This window comes from Onychomys torridus, chromosome 3 (assembly GCF_903995425.1).
Source record: "Onychomys torridus chromosome 3, mOncTor1.1, whole genome shotgun sequence".
Lineage (NCBI taxonomy): Eukaryota > Metazoa > Chordata > Mammalia > Rodentia > Cricetidae > Onychomys > Onychomys torridus.
In genome coordinates, this window is record NC_050445.1 from 131,538,231 (window position 1) to 131,546,785 (window position 8,555).

Here is an 8,555-nt window from a genome sequence, read left to right on the forward strand (position 1 = left end):
TCTCCAAAGGTACTCCCCTTTACAGATCGCCATGCCCAAGGACCACAGCTCTAGGGAACTGAGAGACCCCTAGCTAGAGAAGAGCCATACAACCATGGGGCACTGAGAGCCACCCACAGCCACAGCATTAGGAACTGAAAATGCCTAAGGGAGAATGAGGAACAGCCACTGGGGTGAAGGGGAGGATGTTGGGGTGGGGGTGGGGGCTAGCCTCCTCTGGGGCAGGAGCATGGGGTCTTGGAGATGCTGTTTAGGCTGGTATCTCTGTCAACTTAGCTAGAGACCCCAGGCCTTGGAGGCTGCTTCTTACAGGCAGAGGACTGAGGAAGCCTTGCTGAGGCTAGGTTCTTATCCCAGGCTTGGAGATGGCAGGAGCAAGGTCTGGTGTAGTTGGTACAACACTTTCTGCCCATATGAGAAGGGGGAGGAACACCCAAGCATGTGAGCACAAGGAAGCCCATAATGAGAGCAGGCGGAGGTCTGGTTCTGCTTGTTGGGGTGTGGGCTAACAGCTGCTCAGCACGGCATAAACACAAAGGGCTGTGCGCGGCGTTCCCTAAAATGCCACGCCGATGTTGAAGATGTTGCAGACTGGCCAGCTAGAACTCCGTGATTGTGGAGTTTGGCTGTTGCAGAAGCAGAGCCAAAATGATCCTGGGCTGTCTGTGGTTTCGTTACCACGAGTTCGTCTCCGTCCTCTGTGTCTGGCTTACCGCCACTTACCGCCACCGTTCCTGGGAGAGCCGCCTATAGTCTATGGTATATCTCTATAGTCCACAGAGGTGAAGATGAGACAGAAGTCAAGACTTGTTCTGAGAGCATTTGGCATGCCTAGTTCTACCCAAGCTGGCCTCCTAACGCCTCACTTCCCTCACCCTCCTTATTAACCATTTCCTGTCCTCTTCTCCTTCCACTCCTTGAGAAAAATGGGGCAATGGGTAATTTAAGCAGAGGGGGAAGTGTCTACTCTGGACTGCATGTTTGTGTGCCCATCCCCCCAAAATCATCTGTTGAAGTCCTGGTCCCTAGTATGGTGGTGTTGGGAGGGGGGCCACTGGAAATGACTGGGTTAGTTGCATGGAGCCTGCATGAATGGAAAGAGTGTCACAGGAAGACGAGACACAAAGAGATAGTTTTTACCTTGGAAGCTGCATAAACCAGGAAGCAGGTCCTCCCCAGCCCCTTCCCATGCTGGAGTCCTGATCTTGAGCTGTCAGAACAGGGAGACGTCAGTGTGTGCTGTTTAAGCCTGGTCTGCACTGTTTGTCTCTGCTGCCCAAGCCAAGACGGGACATTAGGTCAAAACTCTCCTCACTTGGAGGTGAAGGGAGATGAGAGCAAATGTCTGTCTACCCCAGATAGGATACCAATGGCAGACCATGAAAACAATTCCTCCAAGTTTGGACTAGTGAACCAAGTGAGTATATAGGGGTTACTAGAGTGTGGACTCAAAGGCAGGTACAAAGCCCAGGCTAGCATCAGTGATGACTCACAAAAGCAAGATGGCTCATTGCACAACTTGAAGGCAGATTCTACTCCCTGAGCACTGCTACTTCCACAACACCGGGGAGGGGCCCCGTGATCCTGGACTCAGGCTTTCTGCGTCTTCTAAGTTTCCTTAGCCTCTGGGCCTTAGGAGCCCCCAACCTCCCAGCTAGAAGGGAGTGTTTCAACTCCAAGGAGACACCTTCAGAGCAGAAGGGGTTTCTGAGTGGGCTCTGGAGCCACCAGCAGGTGGGGTCTATGACCAGCCTCAGCCTTTGGTCCCTTGCTGATGTTAGTACCGTCACCCAGAGCCCAGCGGGGAAGACATGGGACTGTTTTCAGCCGCAGGGCAATGTGCACATGACTAAACTCTTCATGCTTTGTTTTCCTGTCCACAAGATGGGACTGGAACTTACCAGGAATTCTAGGGTGTGAGGACTGAAGGAGATGACATGTTCAAAGCAGGGCACACACTGGGGGCTCAGTTCTGGTTATTGCTGTGTGATTTACCTTATGTTTACTCCACCGCATGAGGAATTGGCTTTGATTTCTGTGAAAGACTCATCTGAGTGCTTCAGAGTATTGCCTGTGGCCACACTTCCCAGGCCTCAGGATTGGTGTAACTGACCAGAATGCCGCTCTTACACTGGAGGAAGGCCCAGGAAATGCAGGCAGGAAAACTTTTCCAGGGCCAGGGAAGCTAAACCTTAGGAGATTCCCAGGGCTCCACTGCAAGGTTACACAAGCAGTTAACAGTTGCTGTGGACAAAACAGCCCTGGCAAACCAAACTGCCTGCATCTGTAACCGGGAACTCCTGAGATGCTGCTCTGATGAGTTCTCGCCCATGCTAGGGTGGCTTTGAAGTGATGCAGCCTGCTTCTGAGTCATCCATGCTCCTGCAAGCAACTCCCTCCCTGTAAGTAAACCCAATAAACCCACTGACAGCATCGGGGCTAGACCTGTGTGGCATCCTTAGGTTTGTCTGTTGGTGCTACCCTAACTAGAGTGAAGAGACACTTGTTCACCTCTCACCAGGCAAAGCCACACAAGAGATACAACCCAACTCTCCTTTGTCCATTTCCAAACTGCCCAAACTTATCACTCAACATAGCACTTGTGACTCCTTGGGAGGCCCTGTCTGCCTCTTGTTGGCAGAGTGCTAGACTTAGCCCTTTAGCCCCAGTGCCTCATGGGATATGTAGTCCACACAATAAGTACTTGATGATATTTGCTGAGCTAAACGGACTCTTCTCTTTAACACTGTTCTCAGAGCTTATACTAGCACCGAGAGTCTAAAATAAAGGAACACGCTTGTTCCACTCTGGAAAGAGGAACCAGTGCTTAGGGGCCTGAAGATATCTCACCCAGTTTCCTGGAAGCCGGATATTCAAATGATAGTGTCTGGAGGTAGCGTGTAGCCTCAAACAGAGCAGCTGCTTAGGGACAAATGAGTCATCTTCCACTTATCTGCTCTTTGAAGGGCAGTTTGATTTGACACTCCTGGGTGCTTCCATGTCTGTGAGCGGGTAAGCATTCCCTTCAAGACTCTGGAATCAGACCTAGGATAGTCTCCACTCTCACAGGTCTTAGGCGATGACCCCAAGTCCCAGAAGTTCTTGCTATTAAACAAATCACAGTTTATTCTAGATTCTGGATGCCTCCTGGGCTTGCTCTGTTGCCCAGTCACAAGTTCCTTATTAATACCTACAGTTGGACCCCTTGAGCAGCAGAGTGGCAGGACCTTTAGGCATGTCTCATATGAAGAACGACCTAAGGCCTCAAATCTTAGCAGATTGCCTTTGGGTGGCCCAGTCTCTATGCAGCTGTTTCTCTCTTGTCAAACGGTGGAACTCAGACTCTAACATCCACCTAACTGAAATTCCACTTAGCCAGAACTCCACTTCCTGTTTCCATGAGAGCTTAGCTCTTCCCCTTTTTCCTATAATGACAAGACATTGGCCACTTGGGTAACCATGAGAAACCTCATTCCAGCCATCATGGGCAATTCTTTACCCTCCAGACTTCCCCTTTCTTCCACCTCCAGCCTGTAAAATACACTACTGTCCAACAGCAGGCCAGCAACTGGCCCCTGATTCTAAGCGTCACGTGACAGGCAAAGCTGTCAGCACAGACAGCTTGTGATTCTGTGTACACAGGGTATGGGATGAAAGGTTCTTCTTCCTTTGAGAAGTCAGCCAGGAGCAGGATGGGAGAGAACCCAGGAAGAGAGGCGCAGCTACTCTCTTAGACAAGCCCATTACTGGGATAAAACCAGTATGTAGAACGTGAAGGAATGCCTTGCAGCCTAGAGAGACAACTGTGGGCCATAGAGCTGACTGGCCAGCTGACCAGAAGGGAGCATATTGTCTGAAGACTCCCACATCCCAGGAAAGTGGCAAGAGGGACCCTGTGACGCCATTACTTGTGTTATTGTATCTGAGCCTCTGCCAATCTCAGGGAGAGGGGCTACAGTGAAGCCCCCTTTATAAACAGGGAGGTGGAGGCTTAGAGGAAATCCATATGCTCTGGCTACATCACAGACACAGATACAGATACAGATACAGATACAGATACAGAGCCCAGGGGTAGTAGGGCTTGTGTGTATGATGGGGAAATCATCATCAACATGCTCTATCTTCTCACAGTCATAGAAATGAGCAAGTGAGTGAATGAGTGAGTAAATTAATGAATAGAGCAGTTCTCTTGGACGCAGAGTAGCTCAGAGCACCCTCTCCCCTGCAAAAATTACTGTTTAATGTAATATGCTTTGATCTTGGAGAAAACCTGAAATATCAACCATTTAAATCTCTGAGAAAGGCAAGGGCTGAGAAAGGCACAGCAAATGGAGAAATAGTCACAAAAGATCAGTGACTGTTGAACCCTGACTCTATCATGATCTGAGGGGTGTCTATTGACCCTTCCTTTTATTTTCTGAGACAAGGTCTCATGTACGCCATATCCAGCTAGACTGGAGATCGTTATACAAAGACGAGGATGACTTTGAACTCCTGGTCTCCTGTTCCTGCCTTCCTAGTGCTGTATCATAAGCATGAAGCCGTGGTCCTGATTTTATGACGTGCTGGGGATGGAACCCAGAGCTTCAGGCATGCTAGGCAAGTACTCTATCAACTGAGATACACCCTCAACTCCCCAGATCCCCCTCTAAGCTGTGGTCCTACTCTGAGAGGAACAAGATGTTGTGTCCCCCATGTCTCTTGTCTCTGTGCTGAAGTTCCATTCCAGGAGGTCTAGCAGGGTGGTGGAGCCTCCCTCATAACCCAATGCAAGGGATTCACAGCTTGGTGAGTACAAAGCCAGACAAACACAGCCAAGACACAGAGTGGAGAAAGACTGGATGCTGGCAACAGGCAAGGAGAGCATCAGAGTATTCCAAACTCAATGTCCTTCTCAGACCGAGGGACCACAGGACCTCACCCAGGAAACCTACATCCATTTACATAGTGGTGGCCTCATTCCTGAGCATGCTCACTTAAGAAGGAAAAATAGAGCCAGGCTGTGGTGGCGCATGCCTTTAATCCCAGCACTAGGGAGGCAGATGCAGGCGGATCTTCGTGAGTTCGAGGCCAGCCTGGTCTACAGAGTGAGATCTAGGAAAGGCGCAAAGCTGCACAGAGAAATCCTGTTACGAAAAACAAAAAAAAAAAAAAAAAAAAAAGGAAGGAAAAATAGTAGCTCTATTTTTAGGGCATGTGTAGTTCAAGGCCGTGGTAAGACAGGATAGAAAGACAGGGAAAACTTAGGGGCACATGAGAAGGGAAAGGTGGCCCTCACCTGAAGACCTAGTTGGTATTTAAAGAAACTCCAATACAACCAATAACACTGAAATAGCTTTCAGAAATGCTGGTTCTCCTAAAGACATCTCAGGCAAGAATGCCATAAAGCAACAAATAAAGCATGCTTACTCGGGGCCAGGGCATTTGTAACCTTGAGTTAAACTCTATTAGCACTCCTTTCTTATCCCTAAAGCTGAGTGGTACACCACATAAGTTCATCTTCCAATTTCATCTACATAAGGGACTTCTTTAACATAAGATAAATAAGTAAACCTGTTGATACGATTTTATTTAAAATTTGAACTGCTTAATTTTTAAACTTTGTTGAATCATTAAACGTTACTGTAAATGATGCCCTTTGAGCAGTGTGTCTTACAGAGTGGTGCGTCCTGCCCACAGCCATTGTAAAGGCGCTCAAGTGGGGAGTGGGGAGTGGGGTGCTTCTTGTGAGAAGCCCACGACTATCGTGTATCAGTTATGTAATGTCCTTTTCCTAAGATAGTCTTTCTCTCCCTTGCCTTCTGCCAGCACTTACGTATACATGAAGCTTGAGGGTGCACTATCCTTGTCTGTCTGTCTTTCTTTCTTTCCTTCATTTGTTTGTTTGTTTGTTTTCCAGAGCTGAGGGCCGAACCCAGGGCCTTGTGCTTGCTTGGCAAGAGCTCTACCACTGAGCTAAATCCCCAACCTTGTCTTTATTTAATGAACTTGGTAACTTTGCTCCCGTCTGATTCGTCCCGAAATCCTTTACCACAGTGAAGTCAGTATTCTGGCTTTACCTGAGTGGAAGCCCCCAAGGGAAGACGCCCCCATGGGAGGGAGCTATTAGGCCAGGACTAAAGCTCTGAGCTGTAGCACCCCCCCCCACCCCCACACACACACTGTAGCACCTGTTTAAAGGGTTAAAATGACTGGAACGGAAATACTTCTGGGCACACTCAACTTGTATCATAAAGTTTGAGTTGAGAATAAAACAAGACACTTTTTATACAGAGCATGTTTTAATATAGGCATTTACCTCCACTGCTGCTGACATCACTTTGTAGGTCAGATCCGGGAACCTCTATTGCAAGCTCAATAGACTTACAATATGACAGCCTTGATGGCTCCACCTCCTCTGACTCCTCGGGTAGAGGTTCCACATTGGCAAGGACAAAGCAGGACTGCTGGGGCCTGCTTCCTCCTATGCTTACCCATCCAGGAAAGGTACTCCCCAGGGAAACAGGCAGCCAGCTATCACTCCTCGAGGGGTTACCCAGGAAGAAAGAATGAAAAGCTCAGAGCTCTGCCTGGGGGAATGACCTCACTCAGAACAGGATGTGAAGAATTCCATTCACACTGAGTTCTCAGAAACATTGTAAACACAACTTGGAGAGAATAAATAAAAGGGTGTTCAGAACTCCATGGTGCTGGTAGCAATCAACAAAATGCTGACCCCTTACTTAATAGTGAACTGGAGACACTGAAGCCAAGGGGAAGCCTGTCTTGGGAGCTCAGGATGCTGCTGCTGAGTGAAGTCTGTACCCGTCCTGGAGCAGTTGGGTTAAGGATGTGTGTAAGCTCACAATTATCCCTTCTGCATGCAGATCCTTTAACAAAGGAGCTATGCTCCTTGGACTTAAAAAAAAGCACAGTCTCTGGCTAAACATAGATTAGGAATAACTCCTGAAAATACAAACCTTAAGCCTAAAGTGAGCACTGTCCAACAGTCCAGCACACAAAGCCATGTCTTCTTAGGAGGCAGACAGAGCTCTCTGTCCCTGACTAAAGGCTGGGGCAAACATAAACTTGATTTATAACAGATGACTCCAAGCCGCATTCTTTTCCCATTTCAGTGGCAAAGGGTATCTAATTGGTCCAAGGGATTAACCATAACTATTGACCGATAAATGAGTTTTGCAGACCCAGGAGAAACTCCTAGGTAACCACTCTAAAAGATCAAGGGAAAAAAAATCCAGGTAGGGATATCAAACATTGAACACTGTGGAAAAAATAGATTGACTTCACAGAACTAGTCCAGCCAAGTCAGTAAACAAATGGATAAAGAAACCAGATCTGAGGTGGGGAGAAGGCGGAACCAGCCCTCAGAGCTGTAGCATGCAGTGGCTGCAAGGTCCAGGTGCTAACAAAGAACTTTCAGGCACGCAAAGAACAAGAAAATGTGATACATGATCAGAAGAATAGGACGAGAGACAGAGCTTTCAAGAAGCCCCCGGTGTTGGACATAGTTGGCCAAGACTCTAAAACTACCATTGCACATTTGTCCAAGGAACTAGAGTAAATCATATGTAAAGACCAAAAATAAAGAGTGATGCAGATGGAGAAAGCCAATGAAGACGTAGTGAAAGAAAAGGACAGTGTTATAGGGTATTATGTGGTTTAAATTAGGAGTGCTTAGCACAGCAAGCCTCACAAAGATACGAGGCAGATGAGTGGCTCCTTGGACAGAAACTGGGAGGTGAGGAGTGAATCTCAATGGTTACTGGGCTGGGTTTCATTGTGGGGTGTGATGAGTATGTTATAAACTAAAATAGTGATGTGTATAATGAAAGATTATGAATACACTAAAATCCATTTGACTGTATGCTTTCAGTTGGTCAGTTTTTATGACAGTGAATTATATTTTAATAAAGATGTTTAAGAAAAGTAAAACCAGTTAACCAACCAAGCAAGAATCAAAGATTTTTAAAAATATGTAAGAGCTGACGGAATGTCACCCGTAGGCTTATGTGTTGGAACATGTGTTGTCCAGAGGGTGGCGCTGTAGGGGAGGAGTTACTGAACCTTTAGAAGGTGCAGCCTTGCTGGAGGAAGTGCATCACTGGGGGTGGGTTTTGAGGGTTCATAGCCTCATGTGGCTTCCTGTCACACATACACTCATTTCCTGTGTGTGTATGAAGTGTGACCAGCTGGCTTTTAACTCCTCCTGCTGCTTCCCAGACCTTCTCTTCTCATGGACTCTAGCTCTCTGGAACTGTAGGCCACGCCCACTCTTTCTTCCATAAGATGCTTTTGGTCATGGTATTTTATTGTGGCAACAGCAAATAACTAATACAGAGGCACAGGAAGAGAACAGTAAAACCTGGCTCCTCCTGGTTACAGGATTTGTACCCTCTGGCCTCTGGCCTCTGGCCTCTGTCAGTTGGAGGCTCTGTTCCTGGGGCTCCAGCCCTGAAATCTGGAGTCAAGGTGGTCTCTTGGATCTGTACTGGCCTTGCCTCAGACTAATTCAGGGTGTCCATGCTGGCGTTTCCTTGTTCTTTCCTCACAATGAG